Source organism: Acomys minous (genome assembly GCF_964271855.1).
Source record: "Acomys minous genome assembly, chromosome: 1".
Taxonomy (NCBI): Eukaryota; Metazoa; Chordata; class Mammalia; order Rodentia; family Muridae; genus Acomys; species Acomys minous.
The window spans coordinates 32074099-32099328 of record NC_140483.1 but is presented as its reverse complement, the minus strand read 5'-3'; the positions used below and the strand labels follow the sequence as shown (position 1 = coordinate 32099328).

The following is a 25230-nucleotide window of genomic DNA, read 5'->3' as shown; positions in this document are numbered from 1 at the left end:
CAATTCATTTGAGTGTGTGGTGCCTGTGGAAGCCAGACGGGGGCATTGGCTATCCTGGGACTGGGTGTGGGCTGCCATGTGGATGCTGGTGATAAAACCTGGGTCTTCTGGAAGAACAGCCAGTGTGGTTAACCTCTGAGCCAACTCTCCAATACCCAGAGATTGTTTTGATTGATGATTTGATGTGGGAAGGCCCAGCCTACAGTGGGTGGCACCATCCCTAGGCAAATGGGCCCACGCTATAAAAGAAAGCTAAATGTTGCAGGCAGGACTGGATGTGGTTCTTGCTCAGACCCACAGGCACTTGGGAAGTTCCACATCTCTCAGAAGTTCCATCAATTTCTGTGCACCGAGTAGGTGGACAGTTCTGAGCCAGGATTAAAGCAGCCCTCAAACCTCATCGAAGTTTCTTTTGTGCAGCAGATGTTATTAATGTAGAAACTTATAACTAGTCGACGTGCAGAGAATAATTTAGTGTGGAGTGCCCAGCCACAAATGGGACATCTGTGTCACAACCCCTCCCCAAAGCTAAGGGACCACCTCAAAAACAAACAAAAAACAGAGCCAGAAGATTGTAAAAGCCAGAGTTCAGAGAAGACTCAGCAAAATACTGTCTGCTGTACTCATGAAGTCACAGCTACAGTTGCCTGTATAAGACCTGCACAAAAACAAGCCAGTCAGCATTCTAACACAGAGCAGGAAGGAGTTTACAAGCCCCCATCCCAAAGAAAGGGGTTACGGATAGTTCATGGTGGTTGGAGAGTCAGGTTTTTTTTGTTGTTGTTGTTGTTTTTGTTTTTTTTTTAAGGCTGTGGCTGCTGGTAAATCAACCGCACTCCAGATGGCCCAATACCCAGAAGCATATGGACGGAACAAATTGGAGTAGATGGGTTATGTAATAATAATAATGATAATAATAATAATAATGACATGAGGCTGGTGTTAGGGCAGGGAGGTAGGGTGGATCTCAGAAGGATTAGGATAAATATGATTTTAATATATAAAATTCTCAAGGAATTAATAAACATATATATTATAAATATGTATTTTATATACATATATATTTTTTGAGACAGGATTTCTGTGTGGAGCCCTAGCTGTCCTGGACTCGCTTTGTAGACCAGGCTGGCCTCGAACTCACAGTTTAAAAGAAAAGAAAAGCTTTCTGGGTGAAGCGGAGTGTGAACCAGCAAACAGCACCCCTCCATAGGTTCTGCTTCGGTTCCTGCATGACTTCCCTCAGTGATGGACTGTGACCTAGCAGTGTAAGCCACGTAAACCCTTTGTTCCCCAAGTTGCTTTTGGTCATAGAGTTTTATCACAGCAACAGAAAACCAAACTAAAATAACTTTGCTCTTCATTTATAATGCTGCTGTAAAAGTTTTATTGAGGGATGGAGAGATGGCAACAAAGTTATGAGCAATGGCCGTTCCCTAGAGGCCAGCCACCACAAGGCAGCTCACAACTGTCTGTAACTGCAGCTCTGAGTCGGAAATTGTCTTCTAGCCTCTGTAGGCATGAGACTTGCACATGATAATATACCCATATGCAGGAAAAAACTCATTTATATAAATATATATTGCTCACAGCAATGAAAAAAGGTAATGACTATGCCTACATTTTAGGGTGTTACAACACCAAAGATGCTTACAACAATTCCTGGCACATGATACATGATGGTTTATTAGTACTGATATTACTTGAAGAAACAGTAGAACAGCATTTATTTATTTATTTATTTATTTATTTATTTATTTTTGGTTTTTCGAGACAGGGTTTCTCTGTGTAGCCCTGCCTGCCCTGGACTCACTTTGTAAACCAGGCTGGCCTTGAACTCACAGAGATCTGCCTGCCTCTGCCTCCTCCCCAAGTGTCCACTGTTTGATCCCTGCCCCTTGGCAGAGAGGCCCAGTGGGAACACAGAGAAAGGGGATGCAGCCTATCCAGATGAGACCTGATAGGCTGAGGTCAAATGGTAGGGGGAGGAAGACCTCACCTGTCAGAGGTCTAGGGGAGGGGAATTTGGTGGAAAAGGGAGGGAGGGTGGGAACAGGAAGATAAGAGCGATGGGATTACAATCCGGATGTAATGTGAGTAAAATAATTTTTTTAATTAAAATATTCAATGTAAATAACTCAAGAGAGGAAGTTAAGAAGGGACACAGTGGGGAAGCCACGCAGCTGGAACATGACTCAGCTGGTCACAGCGGCTCTCTGGTCCAGAAGCAGAGATAGATGTACGCTGGTGTTCAGGCCTCTTCCTCCTTTTTATTCAGTCTGGAACTTCAGCCTGTTGGACAGCGCTGCCAACCTTCAGAGCAGGTCTTCCTTATTTAGTTCAATCTTTCTGGAAATACTTTGATGGACATGCACAAAGATGTGTTTGTTTCCATGGTGATCCTAGAAAACCAATAAGGTTGAAAATGAAGACCGACCATAACAGTAGGTAATGCTAAATTATCCTTGTTTTATAGATGAGTAAGTGAAAAACTGAGACTGTCATTTGTGCGAGTCCACACAGGTGGAGACAGGATTTGAAATAAGGTAGTCACGGCACACAGTCGGTTTTCTCTGTCCCTGGCCATCTGTCAAGTGGTCATTGAACACAAATGTTGGTTGAAATTACACTCTGTTAGGTCTCAAACTCATGGGAAATGGCTGTGACACTCCACCCTCTGTCCTAAACTCTCCAAGCCAGCGACTGGGCGGGGCTTCCTTCCCCAGCCTCTGATCCCTATATAACCTCCGCCATTTCAGCTACTGGTCCTTCTCACCTCCTGCTCTCTGGGTTCCCCGGCCTCTCTTCTCTTCCCCTCTTGCTCTCCCCCAGCACTCTCTTCTCATGGCCATGGTCAGTCTGGAGCCTTCCAGATGCCTCTGGCTGTTTTCTCCCTCGTATCTACAATAAACCTTCTCCTCAACCCACACCTATGAGCCGTCATTATGACCATAGGTAGTAGTGCTTTAGCAGGGCTAGATCAATAGCTTACCAAAACTCCATTGATTAAAACTCTGAAGTTTCGAAGTCTTAGTATCATAACAGCATAGAGAGGGAAAGAAATCTAAAACATGTTTTATACCTCAAATCATTTCCTTAGACCTTTACAATTTGTATGAAACATTGTTTTCATGTGTCTCCCATGTGTCACTCATTCTCAGTGCTATTTTTTGCATTCTCTGATCACTTACCAACTTTAGAAAAGCGTCCTGGCACATTTCCACCATCCGGGGTTCCTAAAACACAGTTCCCATATAGTACCTCTGCTATACTCATACTCTGTATTTGAGATCCCATGGTTTTCTTGGTTAATTGGTTCCTCTTCCTTGTTTTGAAAATGCCTTGAAATGTGTTAAGAATCTCCTGTTTGAGCCCCCTGTGGTGGCGCACGCCTTTAATCCCAGCACTTGGGAGGCAGAGGCAAATGGATCACTGTGAGTTTGAGGCCAACCTGATCTACAAAACGAGTTCAGGACAGCCAGGGCTACAGAGAAACCCTGTCTCAAACAGCCAAAAAAGCCAGGCGGTGGTGTAGCGCACCTTTAATCCCAGCACTCGGGAGGCAGAGGCAGGTGCTGTGAGTTTGAGGCCAGCTTGGTCTACAAAGTGAGTCTAGGACAGCCAGGACTACAAGAGAAACCCTGTCTCAAAAAACAAAACAAAGCAAAGCAAAATCTATTTGTCATGTCAATTAGTCCTATCTCAGTAGGTATGACTATTGATAAATGCTTCTGTTTTTTTAAACTATTATATAGCTACTTCTATCTACATATCTGATAGTTTTGCAGAAACAACCATCAACCATCTCCCCTGGCTGTGTATCATCATCTCTCTGGTTTGTTTTTTTTTTTTTTCTGCAGGGGGGTTGTTGATCATGATGAAGATTCCACAGGGAATCAATCCATCTGTCTTATTTACTTTTCTATAGCTGCAACAAAACACCATAACCAAGGCGATTTATTAAAGAAAGCATTTAATTTGGGGCTTGTAGTTGCTAATGGTTAGAGTCCAGGCACTGGAGCAGAAGCTGAGATCTTCTATTTATCTGAAACACATGCATGAGGCAGAGAGAGAGAGAGAGAGAGAGAGAGAGAGAGAGAGAGAGAGAGAGAGAGAGAGAGAATCGGGAATAGTGTTGGCTTTTGGAAACTCAAAGCCCACTTCCATGACACAACTCCTCCAACAAGGCCACACCTCTTAATGCTTCCTAAAGAGTTCCGTCAACTGAGGACCGACCATTCAAATATATTAAGCCATTGGAAGCCGTTCTCATGCAAGCCACCATTGTAGAGAAGGTATGACAAAGTGACCTCAGGCAGTTGCTCACATAGGGTGAACCAGGAAGCAAAATTCTAAGTGGGACTGGTGATCTATCCTAAAAGCCTGACCCCATTGATCTACTTCCAGCAGACAGGCCCACCTCCTCAAAGCTCCACAGCTTTCTAAATAGCACCACAAACAGTGGCCAAGCACTTGACAGTCTACATTTCATTCATAACCTATGTCAAAAAGTATTTCCCCAAGATAACCTTTCCTGCCATCTGCCCTCACAGAGCTCACACACCTTCATCTAGTCTGTGTAAATCTGTACTTTGTCTATGATTCTGTTTTCTTTTCTTTTCTTTTCTTTCTTTCTTTTTATTTTTTGTTTTTCAATACAGGGTTTCTCCTGTAACCCTGGCTATCCAGGTACTCACTCTGTAGACCAGGATGACCTTGAACTCACAGAGATCTACTTGCCTTTGCCTCCCAAGTGCTGGGATTAAAGGTGTGTACCACCATGCCCAACCTGTTCTCTATTTTTAGGATACCCAAAAATGTATTTGCTTCCTCTCTTTGTGTCCTGCTTTGGGATAAAAATTCCTGTGGGCAGGCTGGAGAGGTGGCTCAGAGGTTAAGAGCACTGCTCTTCCTGAGGTCCTGAGTTCAATTCCCAGCAACCACAGGGTGATGACTCATAACCATCTACAATGTAATCTAATGCCCTCTCATGGCCTGAAGGCATACTTGCAGACAGAACACTATATGTAATAAATAAATAAAATCTTTTAAAAAATTCTTGTGGGCAAGGATGTTTTATTCATCTCTGTATCCTCAATACTTAATAAATTGTTACCGCAGAGTATTTTTCTAATAAATGTTTCTGAAGTAGATTCAATAGATGCATGTGGCCCACTTGTAGAATATCTAACTCAACTTGATCTTTCTTCTGTTCAAGAACAGATCATCAAAGGTGTCAGGAAATGTAAATTTCCCATGATTTCAAAAGATACTTGACTACTCAACTATGAAAATGATACTTAGTATATCTGAACATCTATTTTCCTTCTGTGTAAACCACAGATAGTCATATGTGCTTGTATACTCATGGGAATTACAGACCAGGAGCAGAATATCTAGACTGTAATTCTGTGGAGGGCAATAGGAAGATGCATTCTAGCACTGCCCACAGTAGCCTGAGGAGTGTTCTCCCCATAGGGGCCTCTATTCAGGTAAAAGCAGATACTTCACTAGCCTGAAGAAATCCTGGAGGAGTCAGAATGAAGCAAAGCTAACAAGTTAATCAAGTAGAGATGCTTCCGAGGCTGGAGAGATGGCTCAGAGGTTAAAAGCACTGTCTGCTCTTTCAAAGGTCCTGAGTTCAGTTCCCAGCAACCACATGGTGGCTCATAACCATCTATAATGAGATCTGGTGCCCTCTTGTGGTATACTGAGAATACTGTGTAAATAATAAATGAATAAATCTTGAGAGAGGGGTGGGGAAGGAGGGAGAGAGGGAGGGAGGGAGGGAGGGAGGGAGAGATGCTTCAGATAGGTATAAATTTGTCATTTAAAGAATGATATGCTCGTAATGAGTAGTTCCTTATTTTAGAGCATAAATGCTAATCACAAGATTTGCTCACTTATTGTCCTTTGGGGAACCACAGAAGAATATCTTTAGATTTAATACTAATACACCTTTTTTTTTTTGTCTAATTCTGCTATTACTAGCTACAGCATAGATCCATATAATTCTGGGCCATAGAAAAATACATGCTATGTCAAATTGTTCACTCAAATTACTGGTTATTTTATCTTCAAAATTAAAGATCCATATTGGAGCTGTTAAAAAAAATTATATGTGGGCTGGAGAGATGGCTCAGCGGTAAAGAGCACTGACTACTGTTCCAGAGGTCATGAGTTCAATTCCCAGCAACCACATGGTGGCTCACAACCATCTATAATGTGATCTGATACATACAGTATACATAATAAATAAATCTTTTTAAAAAAGGAATAATATGCAGAGAACAGGAATGGTGGTACACACCTTTAATTCCAACACTCTTGAAGCAGAGGCAGTGCATTTGAAGCTAGCCTGGTCTATAAAGTGAGTCCAAGACAGCCAAGGATACACAGAGAAACCCTGTCTTGAAAAACCAAAACCAAAAAAGTAAAATAAAATAAAGAAAAAAGCAATGAAAAAGCCAAGGGTGGTGACACTTTAAGATTCCCAGCACTCCCACACAACAAGGACATATGTACATAGCGGCCATATTCATTATAGCCAGAACCTGGAAAACAGCCTAAGTGTCCCTCAGTAGAGGAATAGATAAAGAAACTGTGGTACATTTACCCTATGGAATACTACTCAGTTATGAAAAACAAGGAAATCCCAAAATTTGTGGACAAATGACTGGAAGTAGAAATGATCATAATGAATGAGTTAACCCAGAAGCAGAAAGACTCAAATGGTATATACTCACTTATAATTGGACACTAGCTCAAGGGGCATGTCCCATGAAAGACCTCACTTAACAGGAGATTGGGATAGATGAAAAGACATCCTATTGGGACTGTAGGTGAGAGAAGTATGGGAGAATGGGGAAATAGAAGGATCCAGAGAGTCCTAGAAACTTGCAAGAAGAACATTATTGTGGGTAGATCTGGGGCCCGGGGGTTCTGCTCAAACTACTCCACCAACCAAGGACAACATGTGCAGTAAACATCGAACCCCTACTCAGATCTAGCCAATGGACAGGACATTCTCCACAGTTGAGTGGAGAGTGGAGAATGACTCTCACACAAACTCTGGTGCCCCATATTTGACCACATCCCCTGGATGGGGAGGCCTGGTGGCACTCAGAGGAAGGATAGCAGGGCACCAAGAAAAGACCTGATACCATATGAGCATATACAGGGGGAGAAGGTCTCCCTCAGTCACAGACATAGGGGAGGGGAATAGGGGGAAAGTGGGAGGGGGGAACAGGAGGATACAAGGGATGAGATAACAATTTATATGTAATCTGAATAAATTAATTAAATAAAAATAAATTAAAAAAAAAGATTCCCAGCACTCCAGAGGTAGACAGGTCTCTGCGAGTTCAAGGCCGGCTTGGACTACATAGAGTGTTCTAGGACAGCCAGGGTTATATTGAGAGATCTTGTCTCAAAACAAACAAACAAACAAACATAAATAACTAAGAAGGGGGCAGAGGAGGGAGGGAGAGATTAAGCGAAGGTTTACAATTAAGCTTTACAATGCAAACAGTGGAAGGGTTGGTACACTTTTAAGGATTTCCTTTTGTAAATGAAGCTGTAAGGTTTTATGAGGCAAATTGTTTAAGTTTAGCTGAGGAGAGAGGAATGCCACACAGATTCTGGCCTTTTGAGAGTCTATTGAATTGCTCTGCGCCATGGTTTGAGAATATCTCCGTAGGCAATTTCAGTGTTGTCATTGTGTGGCAGTTTCTGGCCTCCGGGCGGATTCCAAAAACTGGGAAGAGGGGAAGCGGGGGCTTCTTTATCTTCCCACAGCCCTGCTGCCTCTGCCTTCCTGGCTTGCCTTAGTCTTGGTCTGGACACTTAGTCAATGACTTGGTGAAAGTCATTTAGCTACATGGAAATTTTCACAGAGAAAAGTCTTAGCCATAGGTTTCAGACAGGCAGGAAAACAGGAAATGGCGAGATCACTGGATGCCGCAGGAGGATCCTGAGTCCTGGGCCTGGAGAGGCAGCTCAGTGGTTAAGAACACTGGCTGCTCTTCCAGGGGATCCAGGTTCCATTCCCAGCATGCACAAGGCAGCTCACAACTGTCTGTAACTCCAGTTCCAGGGCATCCGATGTCCTCTTCTGGCCTCCATTGGCACCAGACATTCATGTGGTGCTCAGACATAGAGGCAGACGAAACACCTCTACACGTAAAATAATTAAAATAAACAAACAAACAAACAAACAAACAAAACCCGAGTACAGCCAACCAAATAGCCTGTAATGTGGTTCTGATCTAAAAGTTACTTTGGGGTTTAGCACACACAAATGTCTACTCTAGGCATTTGTCTATATTTTCTTGAATACTCAGCTGATACTGTGTTTTTTCTCTCTGTATCAATTTCTCTCAAACTGACTACCCTTGTTCTAACTGCCAACTAAATGGTCTTCCAAATCTATAGCTTAAACATCAGACAGATGGCCAGGAGTGATGGCATACACCTTTAATCCCAGCACTCACGAGGCAGAGGCAGGTAGATCACTGAGAGTTCAAGGCCAGCCTAGTCTACCAAGGGAGCCCAGGACAACCAAAGCTGTTACACAGAGAAACCCTGTCTTGACAAAAAAAAAAAAAAAATCAGACAGACGGTTGCTAAAGACTTGACAGCAAAGCTCCCATATCAGGCAGAGATAAATAAGACATGGGACATTTGGCTGTTCTTGAGTCAGAGGTATTTCTCTGGCGTTGTCTGTGGTAGCTATGATGAGTTGAAAGGTACAGACCCCAAATGATTCCTCTGCCGTGGACTCACTCTTTAGCAGACTTTAAGAAAGATTTTTTAAATAAAGATTTACTTACTTATTCTGTATACAGCATTCTTTCCACACGTATGCCTTCCCAGCACAAGAAAGCACCAGATCTCATAGATGGTTGTGAGCCACCGCGCACTTGCTAGGAATTGAATTTGGTACCTTTGGAAGAGCAGGCGGTGCTCCTCACCTTTTAGCCATCTCCCCAGCCCTGAGAAAGATTTTCTTTAGAAACAAAGTAGGATGAAGGCTGGAAGGATGCCTAAGTAGCACCCGCTGTTCTTTCGGGGGGGGGGGGGGAACCCAGGTTTGATTCCCAGCCCCGACATGGAAGCTCACAACCAGCTGTAACTCCAGATCTAAGGGAATCTGATGTCATCTTCTGGCCTCCAAGAGCACCAGGCACTCACATGGCGCATAGGCTTACATACAGGCAGAACACCTAAATACATTCAAATATTTTTTTTAATATCTTGTGGATCAAGATATAAGGTCCCTGCGCCATTCCTGCCTGCCTGCTGCCATGATGGTCATGAAACTTTAACCCTCTGTAGCTGTGATCCTCACATTAAATGCTGTCTTTTGCTTGTTTGTTTGTTTCTTTGTTTTGGTTTTTGAGACAGGGTTTCTCTGTGCAGCCCTGGGTGTCCTGGACTCACTTTGTAGACCAGGCTGGCCTCGAACTCAGAGCTCTACCTGCTTCTGCCTGTGCCTCCCAAGTGCTGGGATTAAAGGCGTGCACCACCACTGCCCGGCTAAATGCTGTCTTCTAATATGTTGCCTTGGTCATGGTGCTTGGTCAGGGCACCATGTAGAAAATAACTAAGACATATGGTGACATAAGCCTGTAATCCCAGCACTCTGGGATCTGAGGTAGGAGTATTGTGAGCTTTGGACCAGCCTGGGCTACATAGCAAGGTTATGTCTCAAAAATCAATTTCTGTTAAACCTAGGATGAATATTGTTGTGATAAAAATAGACTAGTAGTTGACATGACCATGATTTAATCAACTAACAATTAATTTGTATTACTAAGTTATCCTAAGCAGCCTGAAATAGCACTTTCAAAGAATTGGAAGTAATCCTTGTATTATAATTGAGTTGTATTGATACAATACCTCAGATTAGAGTAGAAATATATGTAATGTGTGAATAATCTTAAATTTGAATTCTATACCAATGTATCAAAATTAAACTTATTTTGCATCAATATACAAAATTCTATACCTTAATTAAAAATAACCTTATTTGTGAGCAACAATTAAGGCCTTAAGTTTAGGAGTAGATTCAATAATATACTTTTTGTCCTATCATCCCTATATATTTCTATATTCCCCTTTCTTTCTTTTCAACCCCTATCTCCATACTTACAAAAGAAAGAGAAAGGAAGAGAAAGGCATCCCTAAGTCTGGCCTCATTTTGTCTCTGAATAAGACCAATAATAACTTATACACAACTCCCAATGAAAATAAACATCTGTAGCCCATGAGAGCAACCAAAAACCTACCCAACCCCCCTCAAGGGAAGTGGGGCATCATTCTCTTAAGGTTTCTTCTGGCTGATTTTGAGTGAACAATACCTTTGTAGGGGCTCAAATAAAATTGGGGAAGATCGTTTAACAAGCCAGGAATAGCATTTGTGGCCCAGTTTCTAGATGTTGAGAAATTCCAGACTTAATAGAAGTCCTGTGTGGGACAGTCTGAAATGCTGGACCAAATGGGATTGAAAGCTTTCTTTGAAGCTATCTGGAAGCTGTCCTGTTCTGATGAGGAACAGCAACTGAAGCCCTTGGGGCTGGAACATGAATGATGCAGGATGTCCAGCATGCTGAATGAATCCTGTCAGATCTGATCCAGTGTCAGGGTCCGGTTCTTTTGTTCTGAAAACATATAATTTCTCACAAGCACTATATAGTTCTAAAATAATAAATGTATGAGGTGTGGGGGATGCATAGGTATGATGCTACACATAGATGAGACCTACAGAATATAGAATTTAAAGATGTTTTTATTGTTTTAAAGATTCTTTAACAACAAGACAGGCAGCACACAGCCTATCTCAAAGAAGATGATGAGCATCAAAGAACCTCCTTATGGAGATGGCTTCAAATGTGGCAAACAAGCCACTGGGCAAAATGTCATTTTGGCCACAGACAAAATTCTGCCTAAAAATGGGCAAGCTTGGATGCAGGTAGAGTCAATGGCCAAACTCTACCAAGACAAGGTAAACAATTCCTCAGCAGTTCCTATCTCCACAAATCTGCCTGTCATATATATTGGGCCAGAAGGCTGAAGAAGATGCTCCAGTGTTATACAGAGCTTTGGGTGACTGTTCAGGGAGCAAACTGTCTCTGTCATGTTTTCATTTTGGAAGCTGCTAACCTGCACATCCAGTAAACTTGGGTTTTATTCCTTCTCAAGTCTCTGATGGGGTTGAAGACCAGAGAGTTTAGTTTTACAATTAAGCTTAGTTGTTTAGGGGTTAAGTTGTTTTTAGGTCTAGATAGATTTTTTTTAGGTTGATAGAGATGGGCTATGATAGATATTGATTTACATTCAGAATTGTAGACTCATCAAGATAGGAAAGATGTTTTCTTCAAGGTTGCCACCAAAACAACTATGAATGTAACATTTATATAATTCCTGATTGTCTCATGGTTCTTCTTGCTGTATGCAGTTTATTGTATTTATGTGTAATAATATGTGTACATATAAAGAATAACAAATTTTTTAATTTAAAAAAGATCAATTTCTATGATTTTTTTTTAATGTTCTCACTAGAGAACAACTATGCTTTGATTAGATACTACAGAAACAAGGTTAAAAATCTCTGCACAGGGACTGGAGAGATGGCTCAGAGGTTAACAGCACTAGCTGTACTTCCAAAGGTCCTGAGTTCAATTTCCGGAAACCACATGGTAGCTCACAACCATCTATAATGAGATTTGGTACCCTCTTCTGACCTGTAGGCACACATTCAAGGAGAATACTGCATAAAAATAAATCTTTTTTTAGAAAAAGAAAGAAAGGAATCTCTGAACACATTTAAAAAAAACTATAGACAAACATTTCAATTTGGCAATTTAAATATTTTTGCAAAAACTTAAAAACGAATCTTTTCACATGTAATTTTAGTGAGGAACGTTTGATTGCCCCAGATGAAGTGCTTGATTAAGAAATTTCTTGTTGGCAAAAGGAATAAAAAGCACATTGTGCTCATAATAATCTTCAGTGAAGAGAGGTTCAGATGGCTTTTTCCCCTTTGAGAACAAATCTGCAATATTGGTTTTTAAATTAGAGACTAAATAGCCTTGGCTGATGAATTAAAAATTCAAATGAAATTGTGATAAAGGTGCTCATTATACTTGGAGGTAGGTAATCAATCAGCTAAGTTTACAGAAGGGAACATGCAATTTGGAATTCCTTCATCTCAGTTACAGTGAAATGAGTCAGATGAAGCCTTACGTTTTAAGGCTGATGACTAAGCACAGATAGGAAAATATAGACGATTCCAGTAAGTTGAGACAAGGGTAGCTATATAAGAAATGGAAACATACGTCACTTCTGTGGTCCCTTGAATTCTTACCTTTCTCTTTCTATAGGTTAAACCACCCCAATGACTAACTTAAGCAGAAGGGGGATTTACTGGAATAAGACTGGGAAACAGGTGGTGGTTGAAGTCAAGAAGTGAGGAAACCAAGGCTAGCCTTGAAATGGCCTGGCTTCACTGACGCCATGGAGAACTCCAGGCAGTGCAGCCTTTGGCCTATGAAGCTCTTCCTGCTAGTCTCTGGGTATCGATCGGCTGAGAGGATGAATGCCACTTACTTTCCTGTAACTCACTACAGATCCAAAATCTAAAGCAAGGACATGTATAGTGGACCAGTCGTAGGTCTCTTTCCCTCGTGCTGGCCGACTGAGGGTAATGTTGGGTGTTAAGTAGGGGGTTAGGGAAAGCCAGGCACGTGTGTGAACTTTCTGACCCCCGTAGTGGAAGGAACCACTTAAAACCCCTTGCCTTTCCCAAGTGGAGAGCTCTCAATGCAAGGAGGAAAGGGTCAGAATTTAGGTAGTCTCAAACTTAGTAATGTTTACTTTTTCCCAACTTTCAAGAATATGTGAGAATCTTGCCCTTCCTAATAGAGAAATGTTGCTTCATTTCTACAACAGAAGGTAATATGTCATTAAATTGCTGGTTTGTAAAAACTGAGGCAGGGGCTGGAAAGCTGGCTCAGAGGTTAAGAGCACTGGCTGCTGTTGAGCCATGCGGTGGTGGCACACCTCTTTAATCCCAGCACTCAGGAGGCAGAGGAAGGTGGATCACTGTGAGTTCGAGGCCAGCCTGGTCTACAAAGAAAGTCCAGGACAGCCAAGGCTACAAAGAGAAACCTTGTCTTGAAAAACAAAAACAAAAACAAAAAACAACAACAACAAAAAAAAAAAAACCAAAAAAAAAAAAAAAAAGCACTGGCTGCTCTCCCAAAGGTCCTGAGTTCAATCCCCAGCAACCACATGGCTCACAACAATCTACAATGAGATCTGGCGCTTTCTTCTGGTATGCTAGTGTACATGCAAAGAGAACACTGTATACATAGTAAATAAATAAATCTTAAAAATAAAACCTTTAAAAAACAGCTCAGGTAGAACATATGTGTACATGCAGCTACACTAACAGACCCACTGACTTTTCTTCTAATCCTGCTCCTCCTATTGAGAAAAGGAAGCATTTCTTTGTTCCAGACTAAAGAAGGCTAAGCTAATGGCGTCATGAAAGCCAACCATAGCATAGCCTCTAAATTCAAGAGGAAAAAAATCTAATGCCAATGCATTTGAGAAGAAAATGAATTCAGATCTAGAAAGGCAAATTCAGCCCTTTTCCTGAAAGTCAAAAAGTGAGGAAACGCTGTTGTGAGATGCCTCCAAGGCCACTTTAAAAAAAAATACTTTTTATAGCTAAGGTTTTATTCTGTTCTTCACATACAATCCTGGATGATCTCACAGCCTCTTTTTATATTACCTAGTATTTGTAAACCAAGAGCATTAGAAACTCTGTCTACTTCTGAACTCAAGTTCACCTTAGTCTTATACAGTCATCCATTGATCTGTTGATATGTAATTATTCACTCAGGTTGGTAAATTCTGTGTCTATGCTATTATTGTTTTAGATTATTGATTCCTTTATAAGATAAGATAAGATAAGAGCCCTGTCTGCTTAATTACACCCTGTATATAGCACCCAACATTTGTCATTATGTGTAAGACTTTTGTTTTTTGATTTTCAAGGCAGGGTTTCTCTGCGTAGCCTTGGTTGGCCTGAACTGCCTTTGTAGACCAGGCTGGCCTCCAACTCACAGAAATTCACCTGCCTCTGCCTCCCAAGGGCTGGGATTAAAGGTGTGCATCACTGTGCCCTTTCATATTTAAGACTTTTAATGTTATTGAACATAACAAAAATAAACTTTCCCTGACTATAGCAAATAAAATCTCTCTTCACATAAGATTAACAAACAGTGACCTGGAGTCCAAATACAACCAACAACTATTTTTTTCAATAGTAGTTTTTGATCCTAGCACTCTGAGAGACAGAAGCAGGTGGATCGCTGTGAGTTCGACATCAGCCTAATCTATAAAGTGAGTCCAGGACAGCCAAGGCTACACAGAAAAACCCTGTCTTGAAAAACCACACACACACACACAAAGATATTGAAAATGTATTACTCCTAGAGGATATCATTTGGGCCAGGTAGTGGTGGCGCATGCCTTTAGTCCCAGCACTTGGGAAGTAGAGACCGACACATCTCTGAGTTCAAAACCAGCCTGGTCTACAGAGCAAGTTCCAGGACAGCCTGGGCTACACAGAGAAACTCAGTGTTGAAAAAATCAAAGTAAACAAATACAAAAGTAATTAAGGTAAAATGAGTGTGAGGTCATGTGGGTGGCCCCTAATCCAAAAGAAGACTAAGACAGACCCCACAGATGTGTGAGAACATGATGAGGTGGCAGTCTGCAAGCCAAGGAGAGTGGCTTCTGAAGTGTCAATCTGCTGACCTTGGTTGTGGAAGTCTAGCCTCCAACAAGTAAGAAAACTGCTTTCATTGTCCAAGCCAAAGAGCCTGTACTGTTTGGTAAGGCTTCCCTAGCAACCTAGTATAAGGCCGGGCCATTCCAGTACATTTGGCCTGGGGAAAAGTGGAAATGCTTTCTCTTTGACACTGTTTAGGGAAGTGCCCAGAATGCTGACCTTAACTAATGACTCTTTCATTAAGGCAGCCTGTTTACTATCACTCTGAGATAACTCTCATAGGGTCAGCTGAAGTTCACACTGCTTAGTACGGCTGGAGGCCTTCTTTCTTTTTCTTTTTCTTTTCTTTTTCTGTTGTTGTTCGGCTTTTTGTTTGTTTGTTTGTTTGTTTTTTCAAGACAGGGTTTCTCTGTGTAGCCTTGACTATCCTGGACTCACTTTGTAGACCAGGCTGGCCACAAACTCACAGAGATCCTCCTGCCTCTGTCTTCTGAGTGCTGGGATTAAAGGTGTGCGCCACTCGGCTTATCATCATTATTTGCCTCTTCTCCCCTTTGTTACAGGATCTTACTCTATAGCCTAGGCTGGCCTCAAATTAGGGCAATTCCCCCACCCCAGTCTTCCAAGAGTACTGGAATTGAAAGGCATGCCTGGCATGTCTTTTTGTTGTTTCAATCAATAAATCAATGATTGGAATGATACACAGAAAATGATTTTTGTTTTTGCTTTTTTTTTTTTGAGACAAGATTTTTCTGTGTAGCCTTGGCTGTCTGGGAACTCACTTTGCAGACCAGGCTGGCTTTGAACTCCCAGAGCTCCACCTGCTTCTGCCTCCCGAGTGCTGAGCTGCATATGGCGGTACACACCCGCAATGCTAGCATTTAGGAGGTAGAGGCAGGACGACTGTTGCAAGCTGGAGGTTAGCTGGGTCTAAAAAGTGAGTTCCAGGACAGCCAGGGATGCATAGTGAGACCCTATGTCAAAGCACAAAAATTACAGAGGAGAATAGAGACAGAGGGATTTACTGAATACTTACTTCATGCTTTGGGGGAACCAACGGCTTTATGCAACTTGATTTGTTTAGTGGTATATGGGTAGTGGAGATGAGGGAAGAATCTAAATTTCTGGGCATTCCACATTAAAGTTACATAAAATAGTAAATAAAACTAAATGGCTTAGAATTCTAAGCACAACATGACTATAAAATATTTAAACTGTCTTAAGTAAATTTTGAGACAGTGTCACTCTGTAGCCTAGAACTTGTTACATGACCAGGCTTGGCCTCCAATTCACCAAGATCCGCCTGCCTCTGCCTTCTGAGTGCTCTGATTAAAAGCATGTGCCACCATACTTGGTTTAGTAACAGATAATATATTTAGTTAGTTAGTTAGCTAGTTTGCTTTGTTTTTTGTTTTGAGACAGGGTTTCTCTGTGCAGCCCTGGGTGTCCTAGAACTTGCTCTGTAGACCAGGATGACCCCGAACTCACAGTGGTCCACCTGCCTCTGCCTCCTGATTAACTTTTGAGAGACTCTCACTCTGTAACCCAGGCTGTAAGTGTTAAGGCTCTAAGGAGAATAGCCTCTCCAGTGGAGGGGGTCACAGTTCTGCCCTGAGGGGAAAGGTTTCTCCCAATCAAATGTTGCGGCTCTGAAGGGAAAGGTGTCACAAAGTTAAACTATACAACAAGCCACACAACAAACCTCACACAAGAGATTTACTGGGAAAGACAAAAGTGGGTGGTCGCCTCTACTGGGGCAAGAAGCACAGGAACTGAGCAGGTGACAGGCTTTATATAGGGTTTCGTGGGGGCAGAGTTTTCCCTGGGTGGAGGTTTCCACAGTGGGGATTGGTGAGATGCCAAGCCAAACCCAGGGATTGGTGGGATTCCGCCCCCCCTTTGGCTCAAAGAAACTTTTAAGACCACCATGTATAGTAGCATAGGTCTTTAGTCTCAGCACTTAGGGAATTGAGGCAGAAGAGCTAAAAATGTCAGGTCTACCTGTGTAGGATAAAAGGTCTAAACCCACTTCTGAGTTTAAAAGTTTACCAAAACCTAGCTGGGCACAGTGGGGCATGCCTGCAACCCAAGCACTCAGAGAGTCAGAGGCAGGCGTTCAAGGCCACCCAGGTCTACAAAGTGAGTCCAGGACAGCCAGGGCTACACAGGGAAACTCTGTCTGGGAAAAACCAAAACCAAACAAAAACAAAAAACAAAAAAATGTTCACCAAAACCCACCAATCCCTAAGCATGAAAATCCATCAGTCCCTGAGCAAAAAATCCCATCTATCTGCCAGGTGTAGTGGCGCACACCTTTAATCCCAGCACTCAGAGGCAGAAGCAGACAGATCTCTGTGAGTTTGAGGCCAGCCTGGCTTACAAAGTGAGTCAAGGACAGCCAAGGCTACCCAGAGAAACCCTGTCTTGAAAAACAAAAACAAAAATAAGTTTGTTTATTTATTTATTTATTTATGAATCAGAATCTCACTAGGTAGGCTTGGCTGACCTGAGCTCACTATGTAGACCAAGATGGCTTCTAACTCACAGAGATATGTTTGTCTCTGCCTCCTGAGTGCTGGATTGAAGGCATGCACCACTATGTCTAAAGTTTTCAAATTTAAATTAAATACACATATTAACTTCAACATATTATATAATTCATTTTTCAAGACAGGGTCTCTCTGTGTGTTAGCCTTGGTTGTCCGGGACTCACTTTGTAGACCAGGCTGGCCTCGAACTCACAGCAATCCACCTGCCTCTGCCTCCCGAGTGCTGGGATTAAAGGTGTGCAGCACCATGCCCGGCTTCAATTCTCAATTTTAAACTAATTCTTAACTGACTTCTTTCTTTCTTTTTTGTTTTGCTTTCTTGAGACAGGGTTTCTCTGTGTTATCTTGGCTGTCCTGGATTTGCTTTGTAGACCAGGCTGGCCTCAAACTCACAGCGATCCACCTGCCTCTGCCTCCCGAGTGCTGGGATTAAAGTCATGCCCCACTGTGCCCGGCTACTAATTTCAAGACTTTAGTAATGTTTTTAAAACTTAAACAGCAAAATTAGGGAAGGAAAGATTAGTTTACTAGCTAAAATTTACAAATGGTTATACATTTGGGAATAAAATTCAAACTATCTCTTTTTCCCCTTGGTGGATTAGCACATCTCTTTTTATATAGACTTGGTCTCAAGGGACACATTATCTTCTGTATCTCACTTCAAGTCTAGTTGCAGAATTCAAAACATAAATGACTCCACTCAGGTTAGTTTTATTATAAACACTGTTTCTTCAGATATGCTCTTCTTTTTTTTTTTTTTTTTTTGACAAGTATTTGCCTAATTGTATAGTTAAAGTGAACTTTGATGAACCTTTGTTTCTAACTTATTTTTTAGTTGAAATACTGAAACAAATTTAACTTTAAGAAACTGTCAACTGAGGTATCACTGTTCCTAGTTTAAGGAACTTTCACTGGGTTGTTTGTAATGGGAACTGAGCTATGTTACCCTAAACAAGTTGGCATGTGTGCCTAGCAACAGCCGCTAGAACCTTCTGTTGTGGAAGGTTCCCTAGGAGTGAGATGGGAGAAGCAGCAATAGAAATAGATTAATCTGTTTTTCCTAGTAGGTGGATAGAGGCCTGGTTGTTTGAGGAGGAAGAGCCTTTCTGAGAGATAGTGTTTAGATTAACCCATGGTGGCCTAAACCCTATGGCTGCTGGAAACTAGGTCCCAGCTTACATCAAGAGCCAGGCTCTGACCTGGGCGTATGTTTCCAGATGTTCAGGAGACCACAGAACTGAAGGACAATAGTACAGGACCTTCTGTGTGTTTACTTATACAGAAAAATAATTAGGTTTAGTTTATTAAGTTGGGCACAGTTAACTAATGGTAGATAAAGCAATTATACTAGCATATTACAGAAATTCTTTGAAACCTCACGAGTTATTTCTGGAATTTTTCACTTAATGTTTTTGGTTTATAGTTGTCCAGAGGTATCTGAAATCATAGAAATTTCAGATAAGTAGGAACTACTGTATTTAGTAGTTTAAAGAGATTACAGATTTAGCTCACTTCAAAGCAGCAAACAATCAAAAGACGAAAAATCTAAAAATAAGGTAAAAATCTTAGCACCATGAAGTTATAAATCAACTACAAAGAACTCTTCCTGGTTTCGAAAAATGTGTGATATTTTAGAGATAATATAAAAACTACTTGAGCTGGATGTGTTGGCTCACACCTATAATCCCACAGTGAGAGGTGGGAAGGAGCTGGGCATAGTGGCGCAGGCCTTTAATCCCAGCTCTCGGGAGGCAGAGGCAGGCAGATCACTGTGAGTTCGAGGCCAGTCTGGTCTACAAAAGCAAGTCCAGGAGAGCCAGGACTGCTACACAGAAATCCTGTCTCAAAAAACCTTAAAAAAAAAAAGGTGGGAAGATTTGCCTGGCAGTGGTGGCATACATGCTTTTGATCCTAGCACTAGGGGAAGCAGAGGCAGGCAGAAGTCTGTGTTTGTGGCCAGCCTGGTCTACACAGCCAGTTCTAGGACAGCCAAGGCTACCCAGAGAAATCCTCTCTGGAATAATCAAACAAGAAAAACAAGAGGTGGGAGGTCAGCCCAATGGCTACATTGTGTGTTCCAGGCCAGCCTGGGCTACAGGGTAAGCCCCTGTTTCAAGAACCAAACCCTAGCCAGCATAGCAGCATACATCTATAACCTCAGCTTTCAGTAGGTAGAGGATGAGGACTTCTAGGCCAGTCTGGGTTCCAGGATACCTTATTACAAAAACAAAACAAACTTAGCCAAACCCAAACCCAACCAAGCCCAAAACCAAAAACCAAAAACCAAAAACCAAAGCAAAAGAAAAAACAAGAAACAAAACATCTAATCACCCAGTAAGTGTGTGAGAGGTAGAAGTGGTTCTACATTTTTTTTTTTTAAAAAATTGATGTTCATGAGTTTACAGTGAAAAAAGGATAGGCTGAGCATGGGGCAGAGGGAGGTGGATCTCTGAGTTTGAAGCCAGCATGGTCTACACACCAGTTGCAGGCTAACAGAGAAACCCTTTCTCAAGAACAAACAAACAAACAAACAAAAACAGAACCACAAATTCTCTGCTTTCACAGCCAAAGTTGGAAGGAAAAGCAGAGTGGGAAATATTAAGTGGTATTGATCTAAGGACAGCTCTGTTTATTTTCTCAAGACAGGGTTTCTTTATGTAACAGAGCCCTGGCTGTCCTGGACTGGTTTTGTAGACCAGGCTGGCATCGAACTCGCCTGCTTCTGCCTCCCTGAGTCCTGGGATTAAAGGCGTGTGCTACCAGCCCAGCTCTGAGGAAAGTTTACTTTTTTGTTTTTTGTTTTTTTCCAGACAGGTTTCTCTGTGTTAGCCTTGGCTGTCTTAGACTTGCTTTGTAGACCAGGCTGGTCTACAAAGGTGTGCACCACTACGCGCGGCTCTGAGGACAGTTTTAATGTGAAATTACTATATACCGCATAGTACTAGAATTCCATTTTTTTCAGTTCTCCAGAGCAAGTTGTTTGGCTAAACCGAATTCTATCAAAGATGTGTCGATTTTCCCAAACTAAACTAGCATCTTTATTCCAGTAGGATTTAGGAATGGCTGCAATAAGTCCCAAAGTTAGGAGTCCTTTGCTCCGAATATTTTTGGACCTCACTGTTCATACAGCTTAAGACGTTATGGGTGTACACACAGACACACAGACACACACAGACACACACAGACACACACAGACACACACACACACACACACACACACACACACACACGGTACTGGAAGGGGTGAGATGCCAAAAAGATGCAAGAGTAAAGGAAAGATCCAGACCTGAGAAACTGACAAGCTCAGAGGCAGCGCGAGACTGGCTAGGAGCGAGCGTTCAGGCACCGCCTGGCCTCTACCCTTCCCGCACCAAAGGCAATGTGGCCACGGTCCCGGCGGGCGGGCGGCCGCGGAGTAGGTGAGACCAGTTTCTCCGCTCCAGGAGCGACGGCGCTCGGGACAAGGGCGGGGCGCGTCGCTTGCTCCGGGATGGGCGTTGGGGCCGGTGACTCAGAGCTTTCCTCCGGGCCACGCCCTCCACCTGCCCCGCCCACACCGCTAACCACGCCCCCGCCCCAGTTGGCCCCACCCCCATAAGGAGGAGCCTCGCCCCCATCTCCGCCCCAGTCTCGGGGCGGGCCGGAGTCTGAGGAAGAGGAAGGGGACGAGGACAACGAGCGACGGGCGGCGGAGGACGCGGAGGAGGAAGGGGAGGCCGACCAACAAGATGGCCCCTGCTGCAGGAGCAGCCTCAGCAGCAGCAGGTGGGGGGCTGGAGGCGGCGCTGGCGGTGGCGGCTACGGCCGTGGTCCGGCGGCCTGGGACAGAGTCAGAGTCGATGGTGGCAGCGGCGGCGGCGGCGGCTGCCGCGACGGTGGCGACGGCCGCAGGGACTCGGAGCTGAGAGGAGCTGCTGCTCGGACCAGCGCGGTGAGCAAGTGGCGGGCGGCGGTGTGGGGAGCGGGGCGGCCGCGGCCGAGAACAATAGGCAGCGGCGGAGAGGATGGGGCTGTCCACACCCGCCCTGCGCTCGGGACCGGCCCCGGGGCTTGTCAGTGGCCGGCGTCCTTTAGGCCTCAGGCCTCCGCGTGCCGCCCGGAGGGCCTGCCGGGGTAGGTAGGCCGAGGGGCGGTGCGGACGCCGCCCTGGACGCGGGGAAGGCTGGGGAGGCTGAGGCGGGATGAGGTCCGAGGCTCGCCGGTTCCGCGGTCCTTCGGAGGACAGCGAGCAGGCGGAGAGTTGCTCGCAGGAAATGTTGTTTGGACCCCTGTCTGTGCGGTGGGGGGAGGGAGAAGGCGTCTGTAAACAGCCGTCGCTCCTGCCTCGCTGCCAGGCGTGGCTGCTCCTCCCCAGCCCCCTTCCTCCTCTGGCCAAGTGGGTTTTAGGGTGTAGGTTTCCCTGGAGTTCTTGGAGATAAACCCTATTGGCCAAGGCGAAAACCCTATTGGCCAAGGCGAAGCCATGTGCAGGTGTCTTTTTCAAAAAGACTTAAGTGCCACAACAATAACAAAAACGCAAAATGTCTTGGTGAAGGATGAAGTAGTTAGGGGTGGACCTTTCCTAACATCATCCTAAACATCAGGTCTCTGTAAATAACACTGTACTCACATCCCTGGTGAGAGTGAACCGAAACAAGGGCTCTTTTGAAGCAGCAATAATATAACACTTGACATCCCAGAATAGTCTGTGAAACTGGAAACAAAGCCACTTACTGGCAACGCGGAGATAGATGGTTAAGGCTTGAATAGAACTTTTCCAACTAGCCATTTTGAATTGTGTATGACAGAAGAAATCACGTTAACCTTTCTCATAAAGTATGTATTTTCTGGAAGCCCTTCCTTAGGAGAGATTACTTGCATCTGTCTCATGTTCTTATACTACTTTTTGCCAATTTGCCCTAAAATTTACCCCCCCCTCCTTTTTTTTTCCTGTTTGAAATTTCATATTTAAAGCCTACTTTCTAAGATTTCAGAAACTTCTAGCCTGGCATTGTGATCGTGCCTGTGAATCCTAGCACTCCGGAGACTAAGACAGCGATCCTGAGTTCAAGGCTGATGAAACCAGTCTCAAAAAATCAAATCAACCAATCACAACACCAAACAATAATTTTACTGATAATTTTTAAAAACAAGGAACAGTTGTGGTTCTGTTTTAAATGGCTAGGTTTAGGGTGAGACAGCCTTCTTTTTGTATTAGTATATTATACTGCAGTAATTTCTTAAAATTTCTCGGGTGTGGTGGCACACGCCTTTAACCCCAGCCTCCCTAATCCCAGCACTTGGGAGGCAGGGGCAGGTGCATCTCTGTGATTTCGAGGCCAGCCTGGTCTACGAAGAGAGTTCCAGGACAGCCAAAGAAGGATACACGAGAAACCCTGTCTTGAAAAACCAACAAAACAAAACAAAAAACCCCAAAACTCAAACTTAAAAGTTAATTATTCCTCCTAATGCAATTTTTCAAGGCATTAACCACATACATTTTCAAATGGGAGAAGAGGTGAATTATATTCCAATTTCTACCTGTATATACAGTAAATTGTATTTACAAGCTTGAATGCATTCAATAAGACTGTTTACTGTTCACTTTCAGGATCTATCTAGGGGCTTTGCATTTCTTCCTTTCCTTTTATTGTTTTGGAGAAAGGGTCTTGCTGTAGCCTAGGCTGGCAGGAATTAACAATCTTCCTGTCTTAGCATCCTGAACACCGGCTGAATTAATATTCTTAAAAGGAAAGTTAACTTGTACAAAAAAGATTGGTTGATAGCTTTTGCCAATTTCTAGGGCAAATTTCTAATTAAAATTTATCTCTGTCCTTGTTATAAGTATTGTTCAATAACATGAAATTAATTAGCAGTACTAGATTCAAGACTACTGCAAGAATTGATGGTGAATAAAATATGGAAATTGAGCTATGTTGTTTAGGATTTGGAGTACAGTAGTATAGTAAATTATCTGTAAATTTATTTTATGCCCAGTATAGTATTGTCCTGGATGCTTTGATTTTTTTTCTATCTTGGAAAAACAATTTTTATGTTACATGGTTTCTGCTAATATGACTTTGGGGGGGGCAGTGGCTGAGAATTTCAGAACACTTTCTTTTTGTTGTTGAAGACTCAAATTGGTGGATTTTCTTTTCATACTAAATTTTATTAAACATAGACAGAGTATCATGTATCAAGTATTGTAGTGATACTTAATGATATTTAAATTCATTTGTGGCCCTAAACATATCACAACAATTACATAATACTAATTTGTGAATTTGTAAACTTTTAAGTTGTGAAAAAAAAAACCCTTCATTAAGGATTTGCTAATCTCATTTGATATAAATTTTCTGAAAACAAAAGCCTTCAACTAGGGAACCCGGGAGAGATTGGTCACTTGGCAAGAGTGCTTGCTGTGCAGATGTGAGGGCTTAAGTTCAAACCCCAAGCTCTCATGTAAAAATCAGAGTGTGGCTGTGCATGCCTGTAATGTCGGTATTGTGGTAGGAAAGAGACAGGAGGGTCACTGGGGTTTGCTGGTCACCAGCCTAGTCTCAGGTTTTGTGAGAGACCCTGTCTCAAGGGAATAAGGCAGAGAGGGACAGAGCAGGACACCCAGAGACCTCCTGTGGCTTCCTAGTGAGCATGTACGTATTACACATACACATGCACTTATTACACACACCATACACAACACACACATACATACACACACACACAAACTAAATTTTTTTTCTGGGGTTTGGAGGATCCAAGACAGGGGTTCTTTGTGTAGCTTTGGTTGTCCAGGCTGGCCTTGAACTCACAGATATCTGCTGGCCTCTGCCTCCTGTGTGCTGGCATTAAAGGAATGGCTCCTGCTGCCAGCCTAAAAATCTTAAGATCATTAAATGGTAGATTTTTTAAAAAAAAAATTAGATATTGACCATTTGTGAGCAGAGCCAGCATCCTTATTTTTATTCAACATTAAAATGTTTCTTTAGGGCATTGTTTGTATTTATTTTTTGTCAAAACTGTTTGATGCCTCATTTTTCATATCTTCAGTATCAGTGTATCCTTATATTTTCAGTTTATATTGTTAAAGAACTATTTAATTTATAAAGCTTTGAGACTGTAGCTTATAGATTAGATTTACAGTTGAGTATGGTAGCTCATGCTTATAACCTCAGATGTAGGAAGACTGCCACAAGTTTGAGACTATTCTGACCTACAAGGTGAGATCTTGTCTTAAAAAAAAAAAAAAGAACAGCTTTGCTTTATATTATTTTATTATTATTGGGTCTTTTTCGAGACACAGTTCCTCTGTGTAGACTTCGCTGTTCTGGGCTTGCTTTGTAGACCAGGCTGGCCTGGAACTCACAGTGACCCACTACCTCTGCCTCCCTGAGTACTGGGCTTGTGCCACCATGCCCAGCCTTCAGATTTATATTTTCTTAGTAATATTCAGAGTTAAAATATGTTTGATTTTCCTATGATAAATTGGAAAGAAGAATATTGTATATCATTTAAAAAATTACAAGATTGGGGAGTGTATGGCTCTGTGGTAAAATGCTTGTCTAGCATTCATGAGGGCCTGGGTTCTGTCCTCATCCTATACGGCATCATCATCACTAACAGAAAGGCCCAAGCTGTGGGTAGTGGTTCTTAGCGCTGTAAAGGTGGAGTCAGGAATTTCACTGCAAGTTTGAGGCTAATTTGTGCCAGAGTAAGTTCCAGATGAGTCTGGACTAGAATGAGGCCCTGTTTCAAGGAAACAAGCAAAGCCGGGCAGTGGTGGCACACGCTCATCTCAGCACTCAGGGAGGCAGAGGCAGGCTGATCGATGTGAGTTTGAGGTTTACCTGTTCTATAAAGCAAGTCCAGGACAGCCAAGGCTACACAGAGAAACCCTGTCTC

General features: G+C 42.8%; 1 protein-coding gene and 2 long non-coding RNA genes across 3 annotated transcripts in view; 2 read left to right on the top strand and 1 right to left on the bottom strand.

The window, feature by feature from the left end:
• Nucleotides 1-2077: 2077 nt before the first annotated feature.
• LOC311599369 lies at nt 2078-20874 on the bottom strand. Its single transcript, XR_014779875.1, has 2 exons — nt 20636-20874; nt 2078-2399 (listed from the first exon to the last, which is right to left on the bottom strand). It is a non-coding gene; the product is annotated as an uncharacterized lncRNA (long non-coding RNA).
• Nucleotides 7489-25230, top strand: part of LOC311599319 — a 155240-nt gene continuing 137498 nt past the window's right edge. The window contains exon 1 of the long non-coding RNA XR_014779865.1: nt 7489-7498. This is a non-coding gene — a long non-coding RNA (uncharacterized lncRNA). The remainder of the gene's footprint in view (nt 7499-25230) is intronic.
• The window catches only part of RC3H1 (ring finger and CCCH-type domains 1), a 79831-nt gene continuing 75596 nt past the window's right edge, over nt 20996-25230 (top strand). The window contains exon 1 of the mRNA XM_084782313.1: nt 20996-21280. The gene's annotated coding sequence lies outside the window, so the exon portion shown is untranslated. The remainder of the gene's footprint in view (nt 21281-25230) is intronic.